The 27,954-nt window shown below is 41.2% G+C and overlaps 1 pseudogene; it reads right to left on the bottom strand.

Annotated features, from left to right (window-relative positions):
• Positions 1–940: 940 nt before the first annotated feature.
• LOC130875598 (zinc finger protein 883-like) lies at positions 941–26,389 on the bottom strand (annotated as a pseudogene).
• Between the last annotated feature and the right edge of the window lie 1,565 nt (positions 26,390–27,954).

The raw sequence follows: 27,954 nt of genomic DNA, 5'->3' as shown, positions 1-27,954 counted from the left end.
ACAGAGATCCGCCTGCCTCTGCCTCCCGAGTGCTGGGATTAAAGGCGTGCGCCACCATCGCCCGGCTTATGTTTCAACTTTTGAAGAACTATTAGTGAGGTCAGCTCATGCTGCATGATAGACCTTTCCTGGGAAGATGTAACACACACATTCATTTAATCTCCTCAAATGGGGACTGGCAACAGAATAAAAAATTAATGACACTGAATTCCATCTTAATGAATCTATAAAGCTTATATGTGTTACTTTCAGGATTATGGCAAATGTGCTGCTTAAAGGAGGAAAACAGACTACAAAGCAGTGGCCACTAGGAAGCTCCACCCATCATAAGATACAGCCTAAGAACTCGAGATACCCAGAGCACACTGCACACAACCTGTACAGGCATATCTACAGGTTGGAGGGCATCCATCCATTCCTGATGGTTTAGTTCTACAAAGTCAGTTATAAGTATCATTACTGGTCTCTGTTTCTTCAGGGGAGTAAAGTATACTGAATTCTGTCAGGTTCCTATATTCCTGAAATGATTTAGAAATACTTCTTTCCTGATTAATGAGCTTCTATTCAGGATGTACTGATTCAGCATCCAAGGAACTGGTGTACCAAAGCACATTCAAAGGCATCTTGATTTTCATTGTTATGTAAATTTGAGGTTGATACAGTAAAATATCTTAATAAAAATTTCCTACATTGTCACATTATCAGAATTCTTCCTTAGGATAAACTACCAATAACATTTCTACACTACTTGAAGTCTTTCAGAGATTTCAGATGTCATAAAGTTTCTTTTGTATGGATTGGATGTGCAGTGATCTCTGAGAACAGACTTTTGGATTAAGCCATATGTCTCATTATTTACTAAGTAAACTTTTTTCTCCAGTATGAATTTTTTCAAGTATTCTTACAAGTAAAATGCAGATACTCAGCCAAATTCATTACATTAACATTTTTTCTCTCCTCTATGTATTCTCTGATGTTTTATAAAATTTAAACACTCAGTAAAGCCTATTTCACATTCTCTGCATTTCTAGGGTTTCTCTCCTGTGTGGATTCTCTGATGTCTTCTAAGATGAGAAGAACGTGTAAAGGCTTTGTCACATTCGCTACAGTGATAAGGTTTCTCTCCTGCATGAATTCTCTGATGTTGTGTAAGATTTGAACTCTGTGTGAAGGATTTGTCACATTCACTACATTTGTAAGGTTTGTGTCCCATATGAATTCTCTGATGCACTCCAAAGTTAGAGGCACATTTAAAGGATTTGTCACATTCACTACATTTGTAAGGCTGATGTTCTGTATGAATTCTCTGATGATTTCTAAGATTAGATATGTTCGCAAAGGATTTGTCACATTCACTACATTTGTAAGGTTTCTCCCCTGTGTGAGCTCTCTGATGTACTTTAAGAAAACAGGCATGTGTAAAGGATTTATCACAATCACTGCATTTGAAAGCTTTCTCTCCTCTGTGAATTAACCGATGTTGTCTAAGATGTGAGACACATGTAAAGGATTTCTCACAAACACTACATTTGCAAAGTTCCTTCCTTGTATGAATGATCTGATGTTTCCTAAGATTTGAAGCCTGTGTAAAGGATTTCTGACATTCACTACATTTGTAAGGTGTCTCTCCTGTATGGATTCTCTGATGTAATTTAAAATGAGAAGCAAACATAAAGGATTTCTCACATTCGCTGCACTTGTAAAGTTTCTCTCCTGTATGAATTCTCTCATGCACTTGGAGATGATATGCACATTTAAAAGACTTCTCACATACATTACATTTGTAAGTTTTTTGTTTCATACATATTCTCTGATGTGCCCCAAGTTTGTTTTTCTGAATAAAACATTTTCCACATTCACTACATTTGTAAGGTCCCTCTCTACGATGGATTTTATAGTGGTTTTCAACCTGATACAATGTGCTAAGGCACTTACCACATTCTTTACATTGATAGGACTTCTTTCCAGAATGAGAGCTATCATGTCTGCTGAAACTCAAATATGACGTGAAGCATTTTCCACATTTCTCGCACTGGTATGTTTTCTCTACACTAGAGATTGGTTTCAGCATGGGTATATGTTTAGAGTCAAATGATTTACCATAGTCTGTAATTTTGCGTTGTTTCTCTCTAGTGCGAATTCTTTGACTAATGGTGGAACACACATTTAACCATTTCTCACAGTCTTTATACTTGAGAAGTTCTTCACCAGTGTTCCCACTTTCATCATTCTTTAGGACTGTAGAATCAGTAGAGGCATCCCTCTGGTTACGACATCCATACTTGTTGCAGTGCTTTGTAAGGTCACTTGTGTTATAAGGTATACATTGGACAGTTTTAGAGGCCGTTTTCCCAATCTCATTACATTTATGTGACCTCTCTTGGATATTCACAGGGTGATAGCCAGTATGCTGTGATCCTTCACTCAAGACTTTGACACGTTCACCACATTGATGTTTTTCTGGAAAATGAGCACAAATAAAATTCATAGGGATTGAGGCATGTTGTTTACACATTGAAGAACTGGTGTGTCCTTCAGTTCTCTAGGACAAGTAACCCTGGAATTCTTAGAAACAGAGCTCTCAGCATAGGTATTTGCATTTTACCATGATTACATGAAACCTCAGAAAAACCATTCTAACCTATCAAACTGTAAAGACTATCCTATCAGTCCTATATAAAATGTAAACCTTATAGAAGTTGGGACAAATAAGTAAAGAATGTGCTATGTAACCCAGGCTGGTCAGAAACTCATGACATCCTCTTGCCTCTCTGCCTCCATATTGCTAGGATTAAAATCATGCTGTCCTGTGTTAACATGACTCATTATACAGATGAAAACTCAAAAATAGATCCAGAAATAAATGAAATGAATAAGAGCCACAGAGTCCTCACTAGAAATATTTTTCTGTTTTAAAATCTGTTTTATAAAACTCAGAAATAAATGAAATTTATTTGATATTAATATTAATACATTCCAATCACTACATATAATATAATGCACTTTCTTGCCTTGAATATCCAACTTTTTTTGAACTCTGAAGTTTTCATTGACTAATAGAAGGCTCAAGAAATGACTCGCTATATAGTATTGGTTTCTCTTTCAGAGAACAAAGAATATAACAAATGAAACACTGAAAAAGTTACATTTACTGCCATAAATTCCCCCATTTCTGATAGTCTCCATGTTGTTCAGATAATTTGCATACAGACAAAGTATTTAAATAGTAAGGATGAGTGAGATATTCCAGAAGAAGAGACTTCTTACCTACAAAAACCAGATTGTTATAATTCTCCATCATCACATCAATGCAAAGGGCCCTCCAGGAGGAATCCAGACATTCCCATTCCTCCTGGGAAAAGTCCACAGCCACATCCCTGAATGTCAACAGACCCTGTAATGGAAAATTATCCATTGACCATGTGCTGCTAGAGAAAATGCTTTCATAAGAAAAAAACTTCAGTAATTATAGATATTTTGTGATACAAATGACCCATGCCAATTATTCCCAACACATTTTCCATAGGTGGTAAAAATGGTCCAGCAGATAAGATTTGCTTTCCTAGAGAAATAATTCACATTCCAGTATAGACATGACATAACAGAACTGATACTGATTGAAGGTTCATTTAATTGGGATGATTTGGAAGAAAACGGCCCCCATAAGGAATTACATTATTAGGATATCTGACTTTGATAGTGTGTGTGTGTCACTGTGGGGGTGGACTTTGGGGTCTCCTATGCTCCAGCTATGCTCTGAATGACTGGGGTCACTTTCTGCTGCTCGTGGATCAAGATGTAGAACTCTAAGCTGCTTTTCCCTTTTCCAGCATCACAATGACCTGCATGCCATATGGACCACTTTCCTGCCATGATGTTAATGTAAGAAACTCTGAGACTATAAACTAGCCTCAGTTAAATGTTTTCCTTTCTAAAAGTTGCTGTGTTCCTGGTGTCTCTTCACAGCAACTAAAATTCTTAAGACAGGATACATTTCTCTTCTTATCTCAGCATGCAGAGGCACACAGCCCTAATGCATACATTCAGTAAAATAGACACACAAAGTCTCTATTTATATAGTTTCAATGATGTGCATGAACCGATTTACAATCCGTTTTTACTCCTTAAGTTTCTATAAATGGTTACAATAATTACCAGTTTGTTCACTATATTGCTCCCCTTCATTCACTCTACCAGTGGTAGACAATACATTCCCACCCCCGCAACTGCAAGAGGCATAAGCAGTTTTGAAAGCTACAAAGAAACTTTTCAAACTAGGCAGACCTACAGGTAGAAGAGTGTTCCCAGTTGACAGCACATATAGTTACAGTATCATGCAGGATGATATTCTTAATATTTATTTCTTATAGGGTCTGAGTTCTCATAAGCAGCTCACCAGCCAAACTGAATCAATCCATTCTACATTTTGTACTGCTCTATTTCCTCTATGGACATACCAGGTTTCCCCATTTTTTATTCTGTTTTCTATGTCTATAAAAATGGAATGGCATAATAGTCTCACCACCCTTAATCTTTTAGGGAATAATGACATAACACTGAGGTCTAGATCCAGGGATATACCTTTACGAAGTAGATGTTGATATCAACTAGGACCACAGTATCTCATAGCAGAGAGACAAGTTACAATGAGCAAATCTCTACTTCCAAACACTGCAACTGTTCTCTTTGCTCAAATGTGAACACTGGATAAACCTTCTCTACAGATAGAGCTCACCTAAGACTATTCTAACATACTTAGTTGTGATGTTGAGTTGCATGTTCAATGATCCACCCTTTGTAGAACGAAGAGTTTAAATGTGGGCGGGAGAAGTATTGATGGACTAAAATCAGAGTTTAGGGGTTTTAATGGTAACTCTCCTTAAACAACACATAGAATCAAATATTCTAATGCCATTTTATGAGAATCGTGAGATAAATACAAAAATCAGCACATGAGGTTAGTGTTATCTGAATTTCTCTAACAGTCAACATAGACAGTTACAAAACAATCCCGCAAAATCAAGATGTGGTTTCATTATTTAATGTGTATATACATAATGTATATACATAATGACCTATGTGACCATGCATTAAAATGTAGTAAAATCTATGGTCAAATCGAATATATGAAGCTTTGTGAGAATAATACAAACTCTTCATTGACTTTCAATATATTATTGCTCATAAAATTTGCTCAATTAAACTTTTGAATCGTGTAATTCCACTTTCTTTTTTTTGCTTAGTATCTGAACTTAAGAATCTACAAGGATTTTAGGCTACATAGGTAAGCATCATTTATGACTCTCTCATTTAAGAAATTAGATGGTACAGGCTGTATAAGTTAAACAACTTTCACAAATCTTCACCATAAGAATAAACCTGGGGGCTGGTGAGATGGCTCAGTGGTAAAACACACAATCTTCTCATGCAGAGAAACCCAGACTGGTTCTCTCTACATACAGGCCAGGTGACAAATGTGCCTGATCCCAGTGCTGAAGGTTTGATGCCAGCCCAATAGAGAGTGGGGAGGCAGTGACTACACAAGGATATCCTGTCGGAAAAAAGTGAAGAAAATACAAAGAGAATACAAGTCTCTGGAAAATTTACTTTGGAGCATTGAAATAAAAATAAAAATATTAGTAGTAACTCCATTGAGACAAAAAAGATTTTACGAGTCAAAAAAGAACAACAATAACAAAAAACACACAGGCACATCCTCATTGTGGGATATTGAATGACAAAGAGAAAAACTAACATCCTGCTATCTACATCTCCTCCCAGAAATTTCAGTTTCATTGCAAAAGCAAGCCACGTACTTCTTCCATTATATGAACTCTGAGTGGTGCTGACATAATATTTAGGATTCAAGAGAGCGAGTCTCTTCTAATTCTAATTTTCATATATTTATTAGTAATACCAGCAAATCGTTTCATGAATTTGTGTGATCACTTCCAAAAGGCTATTTCTGGAAGCCTGACCATCCCTGAATTAAAAACCATATAAGACATGAAAGCTTCCCTCTTCAATAATATACAAAAACAGAAGTGTATCCCCTGGAGGATCTGGGCATCAATCTTTCTTGGATCAGCTTATACAATAAACTTTTTTTTTTTTTTACAATTGCAGGTTTCTAGTCAATAAAAAATATATCTGGAGAATTAAGTAAGGAAAAGAAAGGGTTACATTAGATGTCATTACTTAAGGCAGAGAATTAAAGGCACACAAGATTTCAATATAAAAACAGTTTTCAAAGTAATATGGATAGGCCACTGACCTGAGACACATTTACCTGAGATACAGCCATTCTCTCTGATAACTCTTTCTGCTGCAGGATTAAAGACCAGAATTCTTGTTGATAACTTGCATCAAGGTATCAAAACATCAACCTAGAATTAATATGAATGGTATGAAGAATGTCAAATCACACAAAGGAAAAGGAACTTGTGTGGACATTTCGCACAAGAAGCAGTGAAAAGGGGCAGCTGGAGAACCAAACCACAAATCATGACATCCAAATAGAGGGAAGACAAATATTACTAATAATGTAACCAAGCACACTCTTTAAAAGGAACCTAAGAATAATATACATATCAATTAGAGCCCAGTGATGATGAAAATCTCAGAGAAAATACAAATGTCATAAGACACATTTCAGCTGCAATTGTGATAAACTCCTAAAGGATATGGGAAGAAACGGAACACAGCCTATAAGAAAAAAGGACTCTTCTGTCACAGTTGGTCCATCCGTGCAGATAAGAGGCAAAGAAACATTAGAAGGAACAATGTGAGTTGAGGAAGGTGCGTGTACACCCAGGTCTTATTTCATCCAGAGTTGTAGGAGTGGCATAGAGAAAATGTGGGAAGGAGGAGACTAGGAAGACCAAATGACATTAAACTCCACTGCAGTGAACGTGAGACCACAGAAAGCACTTACAACTGTCACTCAAAATCTGTCAGAGCTGAGATGTGCTTTAAGTGATATTGAAAACTACAAAACACATAAGATCTCTATTATATTTCCTATATATCAATAAAGACAATTTCAAAAATAATTTTGAAAATTAGCTCATTTGTATTGCTTCAAGGAGATCTAGGAATACACCTAAGAAAATTTCTAAGAAATCATTTACGACCAAAAGAAACCAATAAAAATAATAGCAAACAAGTTTCAAGCACTTTATCATCTGCTTTGTTTATATGACTAACAGCAATGGACAGAATCCATGCAATCCTTATCAGTTAAAACTGAATTCTTCCTAATAGTAAACATGAAGTTCAAAATTAATCCTGAGAATGTGTGTTCCTGGTTGTATCACAGGACCTGACCTCAAATCATACTACAGAGCCTCAGAGGCAGACAGATCTTAGTCCTGTGCATGAGGAAATATGTAGAAAGTTGAACAGAACCAAGAGCCCAGCAATTAAAAACAAACTGCACCTCATTTGGACCTTAAGAGCTCAGACGGTTGATCCAAATTGGGTCTCTGTCTCTCTCTCGATCCATCGCCAGATGAAAGTTCCTGTGCCATTCTCCTTGGCCTCTCGTCAGCTCTCATTGTCCACCACATTAAGAGAGTCCGGTTTTATCCCATGTTTTTTTCAGTAGCAGTCCAGCTGGCCTTGGTGAGCTCCCAATAGATCGGCCCCCCTGTCTCAGTGGTTGGGTGCACCCCTCATGGTCCTGACTTCCTTGTTCATGTTCTCTCTCCTTCTGCTCCTCATTATAACCTTGGGAGCTCAGTCCGGTGCTCCAGTGTGGGTCTCTGTCTCTATCTCCATCCATCGCTAGATGAAGGTTCTATGGCGATATGCAAGATATTCATCAGTATGATTATAGGATAGGTTCATTTCAGGTTCCCTATCCTCAGGTGCCCCAATGAACTAACTGGGGACATTGCCCTGGGCTTCTGGTAGCCATTCCAGGTTCAAGTCTCTTGCCAACCCTTAGGTGGCTCCCTTAACTAAGGTATGAGTTTCCCTGCTCCCCCATCCAACTTTCCTTTAGACAGAGACCCAATTTGGATCAACCGTCTGAGCTCTTAAGGTCCAAATGAGGAGCAGAAGGAGGGAGAACATGAGCAAGGAAATCAGGACCACGAGGGGTGCACCCACCCACTGTGACAGTGGAACTGATCTATTGGGAGCTCTCCAAGGCCAGCTGGACTGGGACTGAATAAGCATGGGTTGAAACTGGACTCTCTGAACAAGGCGGACAATGAAGGCTGATGAGAAGCCAAGGACAATGGCACTAGGTTTCGATCCTAATACATGAACTGGCTTTGTGGGAGCGTAGCCTGTTTGGATGCTCACCTTCCTGGACCTAGATAGAAGTGGGAGGACCTTGGTCTTCATGTAGAGCAGGGAATTTGGACTGCTCTTCAGTATCGAGAGGGAGGGGGAGTGGACTAGGGGGAGGAGAAGTGGAGTGGGGATAGGGGGAGGGGAGCGGGGGGAGGGGGCAATATGTGGGAGGAGGGGGAGGGAAATGGGAAACGGGGAGCAGTTGGAAATTTTAAGTAAAAAAGAATAAAAAAAATAAAAAAATAAAAATTAAAAAAAAAAAAAACAAACTGCAGAGACCCATTTTAGAAAAATGTGTCAAAGAAAACCCAGGAAAGGAGAGACTGTTGAACATTCTGTGTTGCAAAAATAGTTGACTATGTGAAGAAGAAAATCATGACTAAATGCCTATTGATTCGAAAGTAAGCAGACACTGTGTCCTAGTTAAATTTTCTACTGTGTGATGAAACACCATTACCAAAAAGAAAGTTGGGGAGGAAAGGGATTATTTTGCCTATCCTACCCATTGCTGTTTCTCACTGAAGGAAGTCAGGACAGGAACTCTAACAGGGAAGGAACTGGAGGCCAGAGCTGATGCAGAAGCTATGGAGGTTGTGGCTGGCTGGCTTGCTTCCCATTTATTTGCTCAGTCTACCATCTTGTAGAACCCAGGACCATCAGCTGAGTAATGCCACCACCCACCATGGGCTGGACACTGGCCCCATTGATCATTAGTTGAGAAAATGCATTACATCTGGATATCATGGAGACATGTCCTCGGCTGAGGCTCTTTACTCTTGAATTACCCTAGCTTGGGTCAAACTGACATAAAAGGCCAGGCAGTACAACAGATCCCTTTCCAGCTTGGCACAAATACATCACTCTGAAGCCACAACCTTTACTTTATTATTCATCCCTAAGATCTCATAAATAATATAATAACTTTAAAGTCCTTTACAAACTCAAATATTAAAAGTTCAGTCTCTTTTAAGTAGCCAAACTCCTTTAAAATCCAAAGTCTTTTAAACTGAAATCCCTCTTGAGCCTGGGCTCCAGTAAAATACTTCAAGAGGGAAAAATCAGGACATAGTTACAATCAAGTCAAAGCAAAACCCAATCCCAGCATCACGCTACTGCTGCCGCTGTTCTTGGTGGTCATCCCACGGTACTGACACCCTTATAACGCTGTGGTCTCCTGCTGCGGCTGGGCTGACACCCTTATAATGCTGTGGTCTCCTGCTGCGGCTGGGCTGCACTTTCACCAATAGCCGTTCACAGTTTCTCTTCACGGCGCCAAGCTTCTACTATTTCGCGTGACTCCTTCAATACTGGTTGTTGAAACACCACTGACTGCCTCTTCACCCGTGACCTCTCCTGTCTATCACAGTGGCAAGCCTCATCTACTCCCATGGCCACTTTGGAATACAGCTTTGCTATGTTCTCAGGAAACACTTCCTAGAATATTTCACTTCACTGATGCTGGTCATAATTACCTCGAATTTCTTAACATCAGCTGACCAGCATCAAGCATAATAGCAAAGCAAAGTGTTCCTTTAGTAGTTCTGGTATCTTGTTAACCATAGCTAACTCTCCAGACCCAGCTAACCAAAACCACAGAATCTCAAATTAAAATAACAAATGACCCAAACAGAGTCTTTAAGCTTTAACTGAAACAGCATAAACCAGACCTCCATTATCTGCACTGCTGACAACACTAAAATCTTCCAGCCTCCTGCAGAATATCCCACCAAACTCCTTACACTCAATGGCACTTCTAATTCAGAGTTCCTTCCACACTTCTCCCCAAAATGTAAACAGGTTTGTCACAGCAATACCCGACTTTACTAGAACAAATTTGTCTTAGAGTGTCTATTGCTACAGGACACCATCATGACCATAAAGCAAGTTGCAGAGAAACAAGGGAACCAGGGTGGGGACTGAACCAGCTAGCTCGGACAGAGCAGGTTTGAGCCAGCAACCAGATCCAGAGTCAATGATCTCCACCGGAACAGGTACAGGGGAGTAACCGCTGAGTGAGTGAGCCAGAGCCACTGCTGGAATCTGAGACCTTCAAGGGAGTAGACCTAAGCCAACACCCCAGTGGGTCTGGGTGAGAGTCTAGGACCTCCCAGGAACTAGGCCTGAGCCAGGACCTCTGTCAGCCTGGGCGTGAGTGAACCTGGGTCCACTGAGGGAATAGGCAGGAATCAGAGATCTCTGCGGGGCCAGGTGCCAGGTCGGGGACATGAAAGGGAATAGGTAGGAACCTGGAACCCCTGCGTGAGCCTGGGACCTCTGAGGAAGTAAGCAGGTCCTCTGTGGGTTGGGGCCCACCTGAGCCTGGGACCTCCGAGGAAGTAAGCAGGTCCTCTGTGGGTTGGGGCCCACCTGAGCCTGGGACCTCCAAGGAAGTAAGCAGGTCCTCTGTGGGTTGGGGCCCTGGGACCTCCGAGGCATAGATTGGAACCAGAAACCTTTCCAGGTCCAACTCCAACCCAGGGACTTCTGCAGGAGGGAATCCAGACCAGGATTTACAGATACAGGTCAAAGCCAATAACCTAGGCCATAGTTGCCCTGAGGCAAGGAACTCTACCTAGGGCAACAAATTCCACAGAAGTGGAACTGAATGAGACCCCTAGGACAGAGAGAGCAAGAGGAAACAAGCTCCGGCAGGAGCAGAAGCCAGGAGCAAATCCAGTCCTGGGAGCCAACCCAGATCTTGAACACTGGTGGATTAGGACTAAGCCAGTGACCAGATCCAGAGTCAGCAATCTCCACCAGAACAGGTCCAACTCCAAGCTATGGACACTGCAGGAGGGGATCCAGACCAGGATTTACAGAAACACAGAAACAAAGCCAGCAACCTAGGGCAAAGAAGGCCTTGAGACAACAAACTCCAAGGGAGCAGAGCAAAGCACAGGAGCACTGAGCTATCTCTGGGAACAGGAGTAACCAACAGGGTAACTAGAACTGTGACACTGACTGTACCATGAGGAACAACCATCTGAGCTTTGGATTCACTGCCACCTAGAAGATTATTGAAGAGAATCTCAGACAGCCCCAACCACACCTATAAGAGGAAAAGGTGAGTGGAAAAGATAAGATCACACGCTACACCACAAAGAGCAACACAATACCAGTAAAACCTAAAGACCCTACAACAAGACCTGAACAACCAAATATGGATGACCCAGAAGAAAATGATCTAAAAAGTAACTTCAAGAGAATGTTTGAAGTTCTTAAAGATGAAATGAGAAAATGCCTTAAAAAGTGGAGGAAAAGAGAAACAAAAAATTGGAAGATAGCAGCAAATCACTTAAAGAAAACCAAGGAAAATAAGTCAAACATATAAAAGAAACTATCCAGGACTTGAAAAATGAAATGGACACAATAAAGAAAACACAAGTCGAAGAAATTATAGAAACAGAAACCATGAGAAAAAGATCAGGAACCACAAAAGCAAGCATGAACAGCAGATACAAGAAATGGAAGAGAGAATCTCAAGAGCTTAATATACAATAGAGGGAATAGACTCATCAGTTAAAGAAAACATTAAATCTAACAAAACCTTAACCCAAAATATCCATGAAGTATGGGACACCATGAAAAGGCTGAATCTTAGAATATTGGTATAGAAGTAGGAGAAGTTCAACTCAAAGGCACAGAAAATTTGTTTAACAAAATCATAGAAGAAAACTTTCCCTAACTAAAAAAGATATGCCTATGAAGATACAAGAAGCTTATAGAACACTAAATAGACTAGATCCAAAAAAAGTAATCTAGTCACATAATAATCAAAACACTAAACATACATAGTAAAGAAAGAATATTAAGAGCTGCAAAGGAAAAAGACCAAGTGACATATAAAGGCAGACCTATCAGAATTATACCTGACTTCTCAGTGGAGACAATGAAAGCCAGAAGGTGGTGGTTAAGCATTATGCCCACATTATGAGACCATGGATGCTAGCCCAGACTACTATACCCAACAAAACAGTCAATCACCATAGAAGGACAAAACAAGATATTCCATGACAAATCTAGATTTCACCAATACCTAGCCACAAAACCAGCCCTACACAAAATAGTAGAAGGAAAACTCCAACCCAACAAAAACAGAGACAATTGATGATCTCATAACAGCAAATCCCAAAGAAGAAAAAAATGCACAAATTAACATCACCAACAATGAAAACTAAATTAACAGGAGATAGCAACCACTGGTCATTCATGTCCCTTAATGTAAATGGACTCAACTTACATATAAAAAGGCACAGGCTAACAGATTGGATACAAAAACAGAATCCATCCTTTTTCTGCATACAAGAAATACATCTCAACCTCAAAGACAGACATCTTCTCAGAGTAAAGGGTTGGGAAAAAATATACCAATCAAATAGACCTAAGATATCCTAATATCTAACAAAATAGACTTCAAGTTAAAATCAGTCAAAAGAGACAAAGGTCATTTCATATTAGTCACAGGAAAAATCTATGAAGAGGAAATTTCAATACTGAACATCTATGTCCCAAATACAAGGACACCCTAATATGTAAAAGAATCACTTATAAAGATTAAATCATACATTAGACCATACACAATAATAGTGGGAGACTCCACACTCCACTCTCACCACTGGACAGGTCAGTCAGACAAAAAAATGAACAGAGAAATAAGAGAACTAACAGCTGTTACTATTCAAATGGACTTAGACATCTATAGACTATTCCATCCAAACAGAAAAGAATATACCTTCTTCTCAGTACCTCATGGAACCTTCTCAAAAATTGACCACATACTCAGTAACAAAACAAACCTCAACAAATAAAAAAAAATTGGAATAACCCAATGTACCTGCTTTAAAACTAGAAGTAAACAGCAATACTAATTCCAGAAGACCCACAAACACATGGAAATTAAACAATGCTCACCTGAATCAATTAATGGGTCAAGGAAGAAATAAAGGGGGAAATTAAAGACTTCTAAAATTCAATGAAAATGACCACATAACATACCCAAATTTATGGAACACAATGAAATCAGTGTTTAGAGGCAAGTTCATAGCACTAAACGCCTACATAAAGAAGCTGAAAAAAATCCCACACTAGTAAATTAACAACATTTGAAAACTTTAGAACAAAAAGAAGCAAACTCACCTAAGAGAACTAGACAGCAGCAAATAATCAAACTGAGAGCTGAAATCAACAAAATAGAAACAAAGAAAACAATACAAAGAATCAATGAGACAAAGAGTTGGTTCTTTGAGAAAAATCAACAAAATAGACAAACCTTTATCCAAACTAACCAAAGGCAGAGAGAGAATATCCAAATTAACAAAATCAGAAGTGAAAAGCAGGACATAACAACAGACACAGAGGAAATACAGAGAAGCATCAGGCCATATTTCGAAAACCTGTCCTCCACAAAATTGGAAAACTTAAAGGAAATGGACAAGTTTCTGATTAAATATCACTTACCAAAATTAAATCAAGACCAGATAAGCAAATTAAACAGACCTATAACTGCTGAAGAAATAGAAATAGTCATCAAAAGTCTTCCAACAAAAAAAAGGCCAGACAAGATGGTTTCAGCTCAGAATTCGACAAGACTTTCAAAGAAGAACGAATACCAATACTCCTCAAATTATTCCACATAATAGAAACAGAGGGAACATTGCCAAACTCTTTTTATGAGGCTACAATTACCCTGATACCCAAACCACAGAAAGACATTACTAAGAAAGAGAATTACAGACCAATCTCACTTATGAACATTGATGCAAAAATACTAAATAAAATACTGGCAAACTGAATCCAAGAACACATCAGAACCATCATCCACCATGATTAAGTCAGCTTCAACCCACAGATGCAGGGATGGTTCAACATATGAAAATCTGTCAACGTAATCCACCATATAAACAAGCTGAAAAATAAAAACCACATGATCATCTCATTAGATGCTGAAAAAGCTTTTGACAAAATACAACATTCCTTCATGATAAAGGTCTCAGAGAGAGCAGAGAAAAAAGGACCATACCTAAACATAATTAAGGCAATATACAGCAAGCCAACAGCCAACATCAAAATAAATGGAGAGAAATTTCCAGCGATTCCACTGAAATCAGGAACAAGACAAGGTTGTCCACTCTCTCTATATCTATTCAATATAGTTCTTGAGGTCCTAGCTAGAGCAATAAATCATAAAAACAAGATCAAGGGGATATAAATCAGAAAAGAAGAAGTCAAACACTCACTGTTTGCTGATGATATGATAGTTTATATAAGTTATCCCAAAAATTTCGTCAAGGAACTTCTACAACTCATAAACTCTTTCAGTAATGTAGCAGGATACAAGATTAACTCAAATAAATCAGTAGCCCTCCTGTACACAGATGATAAAAGAGCTGGGGAAGAAATCAGAGAATCAACACCCTTCATAATAGGCACAAATAGTATAAAATATCTCAGAGTAACTCTAACCAAATAGGTAGAATACTTGTATGCCAAGAACTTTAAATCTTTGAAGAAAGAAATTGAAGACACCAGAAGGTGGGAAGATCTCCCATGCTCTAGGGTAAGCAGAATTAACATAGTAAAAATGGCAATCTTATCAAAAGCAATCTACAGAGTCAACACAATGCCCATCAAAATCTCAGCAAAATTTTTCACAGACCTTGAAAGAATCGTAGTCAACTTCATATGAAAAAGCAAAAAACCCAGGATACCCAAAACAATTCTGTACAATAAAAGAACTTCTGAAGGCATCATAATCCCTGACTTCAAACTCTACTACAGAGCTACAGTACTGAAAATAGTCTGGTATTGGCAAAAGAACAGACAGGAGAATCAACGGAACTGAATAGAAGACCTGGATTTTAATCCACATACCTTCCAACACCTGATTTTTGACAAAGAAGCAAAAAATATCCAATGGAAAAGATAAAGTATATTCAACAAATGGTCCTGGCATAACTGGATATCAACATGTAGAAAAATAAAAGTAGACCCATATCTATCACTATGCACAAAACTCAAGTCTAAATGGATCAAAGACCTCAACATAAAGCCAGCCACACTGAACCTTATAGAAGAGAAAGTGGGAAGTACACTTGAACGCACTGGCACAGGAGACCACTTCCTAAATATAACCCCAGCAGCACAGACACTGAAATAATAAATAAATGGAACCTCTTAAAACCTGAAAAGCTTCTATAAAGCAAAGGACACAGTCAACAAGACAAACAAAATGACAAAATGGGAAAAGATCTTCACTAACCCCACATCAGATAGAGGTTTGATCTCCAAAATATACAAAAGAACTCAGGAAATTGGACACCAAAAGATCACATAATCCAATAAAAAAAATAGAGTACAGACATAAACAGAAAACTCTCAACAGAGGAATCTAAAATGGCTGAAAGACACTTAAGGAAATGTTCAACATCCTTAGTTAGCAGAGAAATGCAAATCAAAACAACTCTGAGATTCCATCTTAAACCTGTAAGAATGGCCAAGATCAAAAACACTGATGACAACTTATGCTGGAGACGTTGTGGGGAAAAGGGAACACTTCTGCATTTCTGGTGGGAATGCAAACTGGTACAACCCCTTTGGATGTCAGTGTTGCGATTTCTCAGAAAATTAGGAAACAACCTTCCTCAAGACCCAGTAATACCACTTTTGGGTATATATCCAAAGGATGCTCAATCGTGCCACAAGGACATGTGCTCAAGTATGTTCATAGCAGCTTTGTTTGTCATAGCCAGAACCTGGAAACAATCTAAATGCCCCTCCATCGAAGAATGGATAAGGAAAATGTGGTACATTTACAAAATGGAGTACTATAGAGCAGAAAAAAATAACGACATCTTGAATACTGCAGGAAAATGGATGGAGCTAGAAAACATTATTTTTAGTGAGGTAACCCAGACACAGAAAGACAACTATCACATGTACTTACTCATATGTGGTTTTTAAACATAAAGCAAAGAAAGCCAGCCTATAAACCACAATTTCAGAGAACTTAGACAACAATGCAGACACTAAGAGAGACTTACATAGATCTGATCTACATGGGAAGTAGGAAGTAGAAAAAGAGAAGATTTCCTGAGTAAACTGGGATCATGGGGACCTTGAGGGAGGACTGAAGCGGGGAGGGGAGAGAGGCAGGGAGGGGAGCAGAGAAAAATGTAGAGCTCAATAAATATCAATAAAAAATGTATAAAAGAAAAAAGAACAAAAGCATTTTGCAGGGGAATGGGTTTATTTAGCTCACACATCCACACCAATGTTGAGCACTGAAGGAAGTCAGAATAGGAACTCAAATAGGGCAGGGTCCTGGATCTCAGCACTAAAATGGTGGCCATGGCGAGGTCCTTGCTTCCCATGGATTGCTGAGCATGCGCATTGTAGAACTTGGGCCACCATCCTGGGCATGGGACCACCCACTACAAACTGCCCTCTCCCAGTGATCATTAATTGCCAAAATGCCTTACAGTTGGATCTCGTGGAAGCAGTTCTTCAACTCAGATGCATTCCTCTCTGAAGATTTTATCTTGTGTCAACTTGATCATATGAAGCCAGCCAGTAAAAGCAGTCTACAAGAAATTTTAGGAGAAATATAAAAAACCGAGACAACTAAATAATGTATTCCATGAACAAAAATTCTGCAAAGGTTAGACAAATATTCACACAGGGAATGGTAGCTCAGAGAGTTAGCTAAACACTTAGCAGGTTTTCTTCTTAGTAGTGATTAATACATAGATAATATAAACTCCTGAGTAGTGTAAATTCAAGATGTCCAACCCATGCAATATAAAAATGGAATAACTGAAAAATTATAGAGATTTCATTATACAAAATGACAAACACACCATATATCTATATTTAACTATATACACATATGTATGTATTTTAATTTTTTAAAAAAATTATTTTTAGTTTTGTATACCCATGTTTGTCTTCCCTGCATGTATTTGCATACCACGAGTGTCCGGTGCCAAGAGAAAATAGAAGAGAAAATTGGGTTCTCCAGACTGAGTTAAGAACAACTGTGTGTTATAATGCAGGAGCTGGGAAGCAAGCTGTGTCTTTTGCAAGAGTAACTAATGCTCCTAATGCTTAAGACATTTCTAGAATGACTGAAAAATGAGTTCTAAAGAACTCATGATCCTTAGTCATGAAATTATAAAGTTAAAACCCAAGTGCAGTAATTGCTAGCATGGTCAGAATGGCTAATATTAAGTTACAACACATTTAGGCATGGTGGGAATGCCTTCAATCTCACCACTCCAGAGGCAGAAGCACATGAATTTCATTGATTCCAGGGTGGCATGCTCTACGTAGTCGATTCCAGGTCAGCTGAATAATCATAGTGAGGCCATCTCAAAAATACATTTAAAAATAAAATGTATAGTAAGATATGTAGGTAAGGGATGGAATATTGGGATCTTCTTTCACTCCTGATGGGCAAGTCACTGGAGTCCATTCATGTCATAATCTTACCCTCCACAGGGAAACTGAGCTCTCACTCAGCTCCTAAAGTTCTCTCACACACAGACTTGCATACTCAGGGTTGACTGATACATTATTTATCAACATCTGGGAATGGAAACAGCCCAGATTCAAATGAACAGATTCAGGGTTAAAAAAGGACAAACACGGCTGGGCGGTGGTGGCGCACGCCTTTAATCCCAGCACTTGGGGGGCAGAGGCAGGCGGATCTCTGTGAGTTCGAGAGCAGCCTGGTCTACAGAGCTAGTTCCAGGACAGGCTCCAAAACCACAGAGAAACCCTGTCTCGAAAAACCAAAAAAAAAAAAAAAAAAAAAAAAAAAAAAAAAAAGACAAACAGGAATCTAGGATTAAATTCGATAATAGTGAAAATGACATTGAGTGAATGACTAGGATAAAGAGTAACATCTTCCATGTTTTCTTAGTCGGACAAATTCCATATTTCTTTTTTGTCAGTGTGCTTGTGGTTATAGTCTACAGCTCAACGCAGAGGGACGTGAGATAGGAACAAGATCTCTCAATAGGATTAGGAATGAATGAAATAATGATTGTTGGAAGACTGGCAAAGGCAGCATTAAGAACGGAAAGTGGTTCCCATTTGTCCTTCAGAATGAATTTACAGGAGAGAGGGCATGGAAAGAAGCATGTGGCCTTGAGGAAGAAGAGCACCACTGTGTTCTTCACATGGCTGATGGCCTTCAATAATGCACAGATTATCAATGGTGTCTCTAGCTCACAGCTTAGGAAAGGGACAGCTTCACTATTGATAATGTTCAGGGGAACACTGTTAGTGATCTGGAAAAATATAGAGCACTGTCTTTTATGTGAACATGCAATCACAATCTCTGATCAGTCAGATCCTGAGGAAACAGTTGAGGTTCTCTCAAATGTGCCATCTTTGCACATACGTGCCAGTTCTTCCAGCTGTTAGAAAAGAGCTATCTAAATCTGACCAAATTTCATTTCATTCCAGCTACAAGATCCGGGCATGTATTTAGCATTTGTTTCATGCTCTCTTGGCAAACAGACATATCATGTTCGTCTTTGAAATGTCACATTTTAATTAATGCAGTCAACTTGTTGTCAGTCAGGCTAGAATATTTCCCATCATAATCTAAGGAGTCCAAGAACTTGTACTCTGAGGTAAGGTATACTCTTCCGAGATCCAAGTGTGTAAGTAGGAGGGTCAAGCATAAGTATGACATTTGTGAACCTCTAACCCTGAACTGAGCTGCTGCTTCCTTTTTAGACAGGAACAGAATTGACAAGGTCTGAAACTGCCTCTAGGCACTCAGCGTATTGGAGGGGAGTGTGAAGAATTAAACGAAAGGAAATTATACAGGAATGATCTCTGTTCCTTGACAAGAATACAGATGTGGAGGAGAAAATAGCAACGATGTGGTGGTGTTTGTGGCGTACCTGGCCCTTTGGGTACAGTGCTTGTAGCTGAGTTATTCTAATGCTTGCAGCTCAGCTGGTAGGAAGCTTTTGACTCAGTGAGTAGAGTGTCTGTGTCTCCGTAGACAGAGTGGTTTCAGCTCAGTGCTTAGAGTGCTTATAGCCCATTGCATATATTGCCTGTAGCTCACTGAGATGTCAATCCTTACTTTCCCCTGTCTTTTTAATCTTCTTGGACTTCCTACTTCTGTGAGGAAAACAGACTAAGAACAAGGTGGGAGGAAAGGGTGTATTTGCCTTGCATGTCCTGGGATGGCTCATCAACCCTCTGCTTGAAGCTGAGTTCCTGGAGGGAAACAACCTTAAAGAATCCCCATTCCAGCTAGGAAAAAAGTACTACAGCAAATAACCAAGGTTCAAAGTAGACTTCAGATACTATAATAAAGACACAAAAGCACAGAATCCACTCTGTCACAGCCATGTTAGAGTACAGCTGTCCTTCCTTCCTTCCTTCCTTCCTTCCTTCCTTCCTTCCTTCCTTCCTTCCTTCCTTCCTTCCTTCCTTCCTTCCTTCCTTCCTCAGCCCTTTCATCCATTTTGCTGTGTTCAGAGACTGAGGTTTCTCCTCGTTCCATGCTCTAAATATTCTCCTCTGTGCATGTGTGTGTGCGCACGCATGCACATTGGACTATTGTACACAGCCATCCATAAACCACCATGGAATGTCAATTCTGCGTTTTTTCCCTCTTTTTCAACTTCAGGGTCACTACTGTTACTGTGAGGAAATCTGTGACTAAGAAGAACCTGCAGGGTTTGCATGCCCTATCAGTGCTCATCAATGACTAAGAAGAACCTGGAAGGTTTGCATGCCCTATCAATCAGGGCTCATCAATGAAGCACATCATGACAGGGACTCAATTCAAACTGGACTGTGACCTAGAGACAGGAGCTGATGCAGAGGGTATAGAGTAGTGGTTTTCAACATGTGAGTTGCTAACTTTTGGGGTGGTGTTGAATGACCTCTTCAGAGGGCTAACATATAAGATGTCATATGTATCAGATATTTACAATATAATTAATACAGTAGCAAAATTAAAGTTTGGAGTAACACGATAATAATTTTTGGGTTAGGGATAACCCTAATATCAGGAACTATATAATAGGGTTGCAGAATTAGGAAGGTTGAGAACCACAGCCATAGAGGAATGAGGATGACTGGCTTGCTGAGGCTGTGTTCTTGTAACAACCCAGGACCGCCTCCCACAATGAAGTAGGCTCCCACATCAATCACTAATTAAGAAAATGCCCTTCAGATTTGCCTAGAGAACAATCTTACGGAGGCATTTCTTTTTTTTTTTTTTTTTTTTTTTTGGTTTTTCGAGACAGGGTCTCTCTGTAGCTTTGGTGCCTGTTCCGGACTAGCTCTTGTAGACCAGGCTGGCCTCGAACTCACAGAGATCCGCCTGCCTCTGCCTCCCGAGTTCTGGGATTAAAGGCGTGCGCCACCACCGCCCGGCTATGGAGGCATTTCTTTAATTGAAGTTCTGTCTTCTCAGATGACTTTAGATCATGTCAAACTGATGAAAAAATACCTGTCCTAATAACTATTGCCTTGTGCCCTGCTGCAAAGGCTGAAGTTGACTGTGGCTGAAGGAACTTGCGCATGGAGTAAGGCTGCTTGCTGTAGAGTATTATTTTAACTATGTGAACACGTCGTACATTTGTTTATACTGCCTATGTTGACTTTGTAAAAATGTGTTTTAGTTGTTTACGCCGCATTTGTTGAACTTTGTAAATATGTGTTGCTGTTTCATTTTACCTACCTAAGTCGCCTAACTGGCCTAATAAAACCTGAACAGTCAATAGCAAGGCAGTAGATAGGTAAAGGGCATGCAGAGAGAAAAAGTCAAAGGAGGGGTAAGAGAACAAGGAGAAAGAGAGGGAGACACATGGGCCAAAAGCCAGAGAGACCGACATGAAGACATCAGAAAAGAAAGAAAGGAAAGAAGTCTCAAGGCAAAACTGGATGAAGAGAAACAGGATAATTTACATTACAGGAGCAAGTTAGATAGCATAAGCAGGAGAGCATTCTTAACTAATAATACGTCTCTGTGTCATAATTTGGGAACTGGTTGGTGGCTCAAAGGAACCCTGTTACAGTATGTGCAGTGGTGGCACAGCCTTTAACCCCAGCACACAGGAGGCAGTCAGGGCAGGCGGATCTCTGTGAGTTCAAGGTCAGCCTGGTCTACAAGAGTTGGTTCCAGGAAAAGCTAGGGCTGTTAACAGAGAAAACCTGTCTTCAAAAACCATTAAAAAAAAAAAAAAAAAAAAAAGAACCCCTGTTACTGCTGCCACAGCTTTCAAGGATGGATTTAACCAGAGTCTAGAGCAGGAAAAGTGGAGGGATGTTAGGAACATGGAGAGCCTTCTGCTCAGCAAGATCTTCAAGTATTTAGTCACCCTGCCAGGGGCTGGAAACATCTCTTCTGTTGTACAATGTTGAGACTGGGGTCCAGAAAAAGCCTTGTACTATATCTAAATCTACCTGCTTTCTTGAAAGAAGCTATTTCTTTCCTGAGTCTTTTCTCTTAAATTTCAAAATCTTTGGCTATGTTTTAGCCTCACAGTTGTTTTCATGTGGGTAACTAGAGGATAGGATACACTCCTGTGTGTTCAAAAAGGTCCAAGAACACCAAGACTGTGTAATAATAGTAAAACTGGGTAGAAGTTTGTGGTAGAGGGCTTCTCTAGTGTGTGTGACCCCTGGGTTCTGTCTGTAGCCCCGCAAGAAGGAAAATATTAGCATAGTGACAAGTCTGTAATTTTCAACTCCGTACATAACATACGTGGAACCTTGTATGCAATACTTTGGTTTTAGATTTAAAAATTGTCATTTGTGGCTTTTATTTTTACCGAGACAGGGTCTCACTACGTAGCTTTGACTGTCCTGGACCTCCCTATTTAGAAGAGACTGCCATAAAATTCACTGAGATGCATCTGCCTGTGCTTCTCCAGTGAATGTACCACCATATCAAGCTAAGATTTTTTTTAAAAAAAATTGTATTGAAACTGTTTAAATGTGTGTGGCTATGAGTGCATGTGAGTCCAAGTGCCCAGGGAGCAGATTCCCTATTGACTGAGAGGCAGCCAGTTGACAGTGGTGAGGAAGTTGAAAGCTTAACCTGGGTGTTCTGCAAGAACAGTGCTCACACAATCAGAGCCATCTCTCCAGCCATGTGCACTGTTCTGAGGTGTGTAACCAGCAAAGAGTATGGGTTTGTGTATAATGCACAAACATCGACACAGAAGAAGAATTCTATCCCAATATTATGGACTTGGGATGTGACTCAGTCATTAAGACTGCTTACCTGTCACTCTTCATGAAGTCCAGAGTTTGTTCCAGGGCGCCTCATATGTCAAGTAGGGTATTACAAACCTGTAGTTGCATCAGTTGAGGGGTGAAGATAGGAAAATCAGAATTTCAAGGTCATTCTTGCCTACATAGATATAATGCACTTAACAGGAACCACCACTGAACGCCTGTCTATCAGCAATCCCAAAGGTAACCAGGCCAAGACACAGACTATGAGGGCCAGGCTGAACTGAGCCATGTCCTGTTCCTTACAGCCTGATGAAGAGAGCTGCTGACTGCAAAGCTGAATGGTTTCCAGGCTTATATTTTCCCCCTGCTGTTGCTATGCAATGTTGGAGAGTGCTACTATCTGTCTTTGTCTTTTAGCCCAATACGTATCTGGTTTATCATCTTCATGTCCCTCTCTCTTTGCCTACTCTAATACCTTGCTTGCTTTTGCATGCACTTAGGGGCCTAGGGCATAGGGCCCTGAAGGAATTTCCTGATATCACATAGGATTTAATGAAGAGTGATGACCATGTGAGAGTCCTAAGTCTTGAGGGGGAAGCTGTAGGTGGGGGCAGAATGCCTAGGCTTGGAGGTTGTTGGGGGTCAGGGGAAATAAAGGCTTCCCAGAGAGTTTACGCTGTGTTATTGCAAAGGATAAAGGTAGAGTGGATGACAGCCCCATGACACATTCCACAAACAAGCAGCTGGGAGCTCGAAGTTAGGAGGCTGCGAAAGAATGCCTGCCTTGACTTTCCTAATGTCGCCCTGCCTCCTTTTTCTTTATAGGCCTGTCTCTGGGGAGCTCTACAGTGGTGAGACCATATGGGAACAGAAGGGCTGCACTGTCTGCCTCCTTCCAGCTCATTTCTTTTCCTTCCAGGAATGAGCAGGAGTCCAGAAGATTGCTCTTCTAGCTGACTTCTATCTTCCTCTGGCCTGTACTGGACTCAGATGTCCAGGCTCCAGCGAGGCAGCCTCTATGGAGGGTCTTGGGATTGAAGGGTCAGAATGGCAAGGGGGCACAATCTGTTACTCATACCTGTGACTGATCTGAGCACAAGGGGCTCCTGGGCTGAGAGAGATATGTCCATCTACATATCACAAGGGTCAGACAAAGGCTTCAGTGCTGACGGCTGTAGCATGCACTTCAATGATGTTCTCTCTCCCTCCTTTCGCCTATTGCTTCTCTCCATGTCCTAATTCCCCGTTATTTTACTGCCTTTTTATTTCGACATAAACTAAGTTCCTTCAAAGTCCCTCTGAAAAAATAATCTTTCATGTTGAGCAGTGGTGGCACATGCTTTTATCCCAGCATTCAGGAAGCAGGCGGATCTCTGTGAGTTCGAGGCCAGCCTGGTCTACAAGAGCTAGTTCCAGGACAGGCCCTAAAGCTACAGAGAAACCCTGTCTCAAAAAACAACAACAAAAAAAATCAAATCAAAACAAAACAACAACAAAATCACTCTTTGCTCTCCACAGTTCCCTGTGTCTTCCCATGGCCTACTCTCCTGGACAGGAGAGAAGGATGGCTCCCTGGGTCTAGGGTTTAAACACGACCCTGTGCTGGGACTGGGTATAAGGTATGAAGGGACACTGGTCACTTGAGCTTGTGGCTCTGGAACACCATGTCCTCCTCCCCAGTTGCCTCCAACCCGCTGAAGACCCTTAGGTTGCATTGCTAAATCAAGGTCTATTCTCTCCCTTGTCCGCCTCCTCCTCCTGAGGGGGATCACCAAATTCCAGCCACCAAAGTATTAAATTCCCACAATCAAAGGCACCTTGGAAACAATCTTTCACCTGATTAACATGCCCAATTAAAATGTGCCACCACAACCTAGCCCATTCTAATAGGAACCTCCCTCTTTTCTCTCCTGCTAGGGCACTCACTTCCTGTTGTTCTCAGCCTGAGTCTGAAGCAGCCTCTTTCACTCTGGTTCCCTGCTTAGGAAAGGATCTCTCTGTGTGAACAAGGGTTTGGGTGTGGTTTGTGCCTGAACTGGGCTCCAGGAAGAAGCCCCTGCTGTGCATGAGTGGGGTCTACTTCCTGGAAAAGGGAGACTTTTGGCTTCATAGAGGGGATGCAGTACCCCTGTTATGGAAAAATAAAACGGCACCGTTCCCTCAGTGGCTGCCGTAGACAGTGGGCCAGGAGGAGCAAGTGCCAGTCAGGGAGCTGCAAATACTATGGTAAAAATAAAACAGCTCTGCTGTTCTCCGATGGCCCGCGGGTACGAGGAGCAGAAGTCTCAGGCAGGGAGCCTCCTGACGGTGAGAGGCAGATGGTTAGAGTGAGTTTGGATATTTATTTAGTTGGTTATGAAAGTGAAGGGGAAAGGGGCAAAGGGGAGAAGGGGGAAGAGGTACAGAGAGAGAAGTGGGGAGAAGGGGAGGGAGGGAAGGAGAGGAGACAGGCATCAGCAACCCGGACGGAACTCAGGTTGGACGTGGGAGGAAGAGCTGCTTGGGAGGGAGTGGGGGGGCTTGTCTCTTAAAGGGACAGAACAGTCCATTACACCCCCTGCTAGGGCCACAGAGAAGAGACACACCCAGGCTGTGGGCAGATCTAAAAAGGCCATTTTTCTTTTTCTTCTTACCTTTCTTTGAGACATGATATATTTGAGGATGATCTTAAATTTTCCTCATGCTTTTACCTCTTTAAGTGCCGGTTCCCCGGGCAAGTACCACCATGTCCTACCACCAGTGATGGAATCCAGTGCTCTAAGCAAGCTACATAAGCACTCCACTAACTAAGCTATAACCCAGCCTTTCTTTCTTTCTTTCTTTCTTTCTTTCTTTCTTTCTTTCTTTCTTTCTTTCTTTCTTTCTTTCTTTCTTTCTTTTTTTTTTTTGTTTGTTTTTTCGAGACAGGGTTTCTCTGTGGCTTTGGAGCATGTCCTGGAACTAGCGCTGTAGACCAGGCTGGTCCCGAACTCACAGAGATCCGCCTGCCTCTGCCTCCCGAGTGCTGGGATTAAAGGCGGCGCCACCATCGCCCGGCTGTCTTTCTTATTTCACAACACTGGAAATGGAGGCAGCTTAGGGTCTTCCCTTTGTCTTCACTGCAACATTCCCTTCCCCAGCGAACACTGTGCTCGGCAAGCAAGGTGACCTCTAGTAAACTCGCCAGCACCACCCCACATCCCTGGGCTGACAAAAGCTGAAGTCTGGGTCCTTCCTTACCTTTGCACCAGACCGAGCCACAGCACTGTTGGAAGAAAGTGCTGTAGGGCGAGAGTGACTCTTCCTTCTCAGGCAGACAAAGACTGACTTCCTGGCTCAGCAGACCACTTTCCCTGACTACCCTCCCCCTCCAGTCCATTTGACCACGGCTCTCTCACGTCATAGGGGTGGGCAGATGCGATTGGTTAGCTGGATGTCACTCCTCTCATGCTAAGGAATCCCAGGGCGGGGTTGAAGTTGTGGGTCCTGGTGCTCTGAAAAATCACCCCCAACCGGATTCCTTTCTGTGTACCCTCGAGGCCCTGCCGTGGTTGCCTGCCCCTGTCTGCCCCAGGCTGTTTCTTTCCAAGATCCTATCTGTTGTCCCAAAGGCTCCAGTGACTCGTGGGTGGGGAGACATGCTCAGAATGTCTTCAGCTGTTCATACCTGTCCACAGCATAAGTCGGCCAGAAGTCTCCTTGTGGTGACTAGATCAGGAGACCCCAAGACAGGGGACATAGCTTGTCTTGTCAAGGTGGCTCTTGCCCCTTTTTGGAGCCGCATACACAGCTCAAAGCCATGTTTACCTCCCCATTCGAAAGGCAGCTGCTGGATCAGAAGTTTCTTCTCACTGACCCTCTGTTCCAGGCGTAATACAGCGCAGCCAGGCATGGATGGCACAGCCACCTCTCCTGAATGACTTTCCCAAGGGGCTTGGTTTAGGAAAAGGGTCCAGACATTGCCAGTGATGATAGAAGTCAGTGTGCTTGCCCTGTGGAACTTTCCTCTGCAGCCAGTGGAGGAGGAGAAATGGGGAAGAGGCAGGAACAGCAAGATTCATAGTTTTCTCCTCTCTCAAGAGCTCAGATTATTCTGGAAGCTTCTGGTTGACACAGCAGTGACTAGATGCTGGGTGGTGGGTATGGGTATAGCAGGGCTTCCTCGCCTTGCTGCTCCCTCCCATGCATGCTGTGCAGTGACTAGGCTTGGGACAGGTTGAGCAAGTGTTTTCCTTGACTTTGCGGCCTATGTAGGTATTAACCGTGAGCTTTTGTCCCGTAGACTCTTTGTCCTGATGTAATTGCCCCTGAGCACCTCCACTCCTGTGCCCTGCTACATGGCACTGCCCAATTGTTTCATCAGCTAAATCCCATGGGGAACAGCACAAGGAAATGGCAGCTATTTCTCTTAGTTTTCTTTTTCATTGACAAAATAACTTGGCAAAAGATCTAGTTAAGAAATTGCCCATCTCTATGTGCATGTGTTCTCTGTGGTACTTAATGTAGGGAATTATAAATCTGTATTTTTCCAAGATATATCAGCAGCTGGTAAATTTCTGTTTCCTAGCTGAACTCGAACATACAGTTCAGAAAGTCTGATCTTCCATTATCTGAAGAACCATCTTCTGAATATTTCCCACTCTTGATTTCCTTTCTCACTGGAATTTCAAGGTCTTCTTAAAATAGTATTTCTCAACTCTTGGCACTAGAAGCAGTTTTAACTATGCCTCTGAATAAGTAATTTAATTGAAACAGGTAAACCCTTGGATTTCACAATGTGCAGCCATTTGTCCCATTATAACACATGATCCGTTTGTTCATATATACCAAAGGAAGAGGTGGAGAACTTTGCCTTTCAGACACAAATCACACAGCCCACGTTCCCCTTCAACCACACTTTCTATTCAAACGAGGAAAGTTTACCACAGGATTTGATCACTATCGCTTCAGAAGGGAGTGTTCTGCTGTATTCTGAAAACTTTATAGAAATGGGAGAAGTGATGTGTACTGTGACCCTTAATGGGAGTGGCTGAGGAACAATGCAGTCGTTGATCCCAAAATTCGGCCACAAGATTGAAAGGGAAGGGCCTGTTAGGGCTAATACAATAATGTGTCTGAGAACCCAAAAGAACCTTCTAAGTTAGACAACACTAAGGAGCTGAAAAATGGCCTAATCTCCATTCCCCTGGAATGCATCCTGTCCTTGCTAGACAGAGACCTGGACATGACCAAGGCTGAACTGAAATCAAACATAATAGCCGCTGCAGCTTCTGGCACAAACACGCTGGTGGAGGCTGTCAAGGTGCCTGGCCTTTCCCCATACCATTCTGAGTTCATTGGTGCTTTTGGCTTCTCAAATTTTCAAAACGTACTTGACGGCTGCACGTACTAGGTTTTAGAGTGAGTACATGTGGAGGGTAGAGGAAAACTGTAACAATTAGGTTGTGGAGTTTGAAA

The sequence above is a fragment of the Chionomys nivalis genome, chromosome 6 (assembly GCF_950005125.1).
Source record: "Chionomys nivalis chromosome 6, mChiNiv1.1, whole genome shotgun sequence".
Taxonomy (NCBI): domain Eukaryota; kingdom Metazoa; phylum Chordata; class Mammalia; order Rodentia; family Cricetidae; genus Chionomys; species Chionomys nivalis.
Note: the sequence above shows the minus strand (reverse complement) of the source record. Positions and strands in the feature narration are given on the sequence as shown.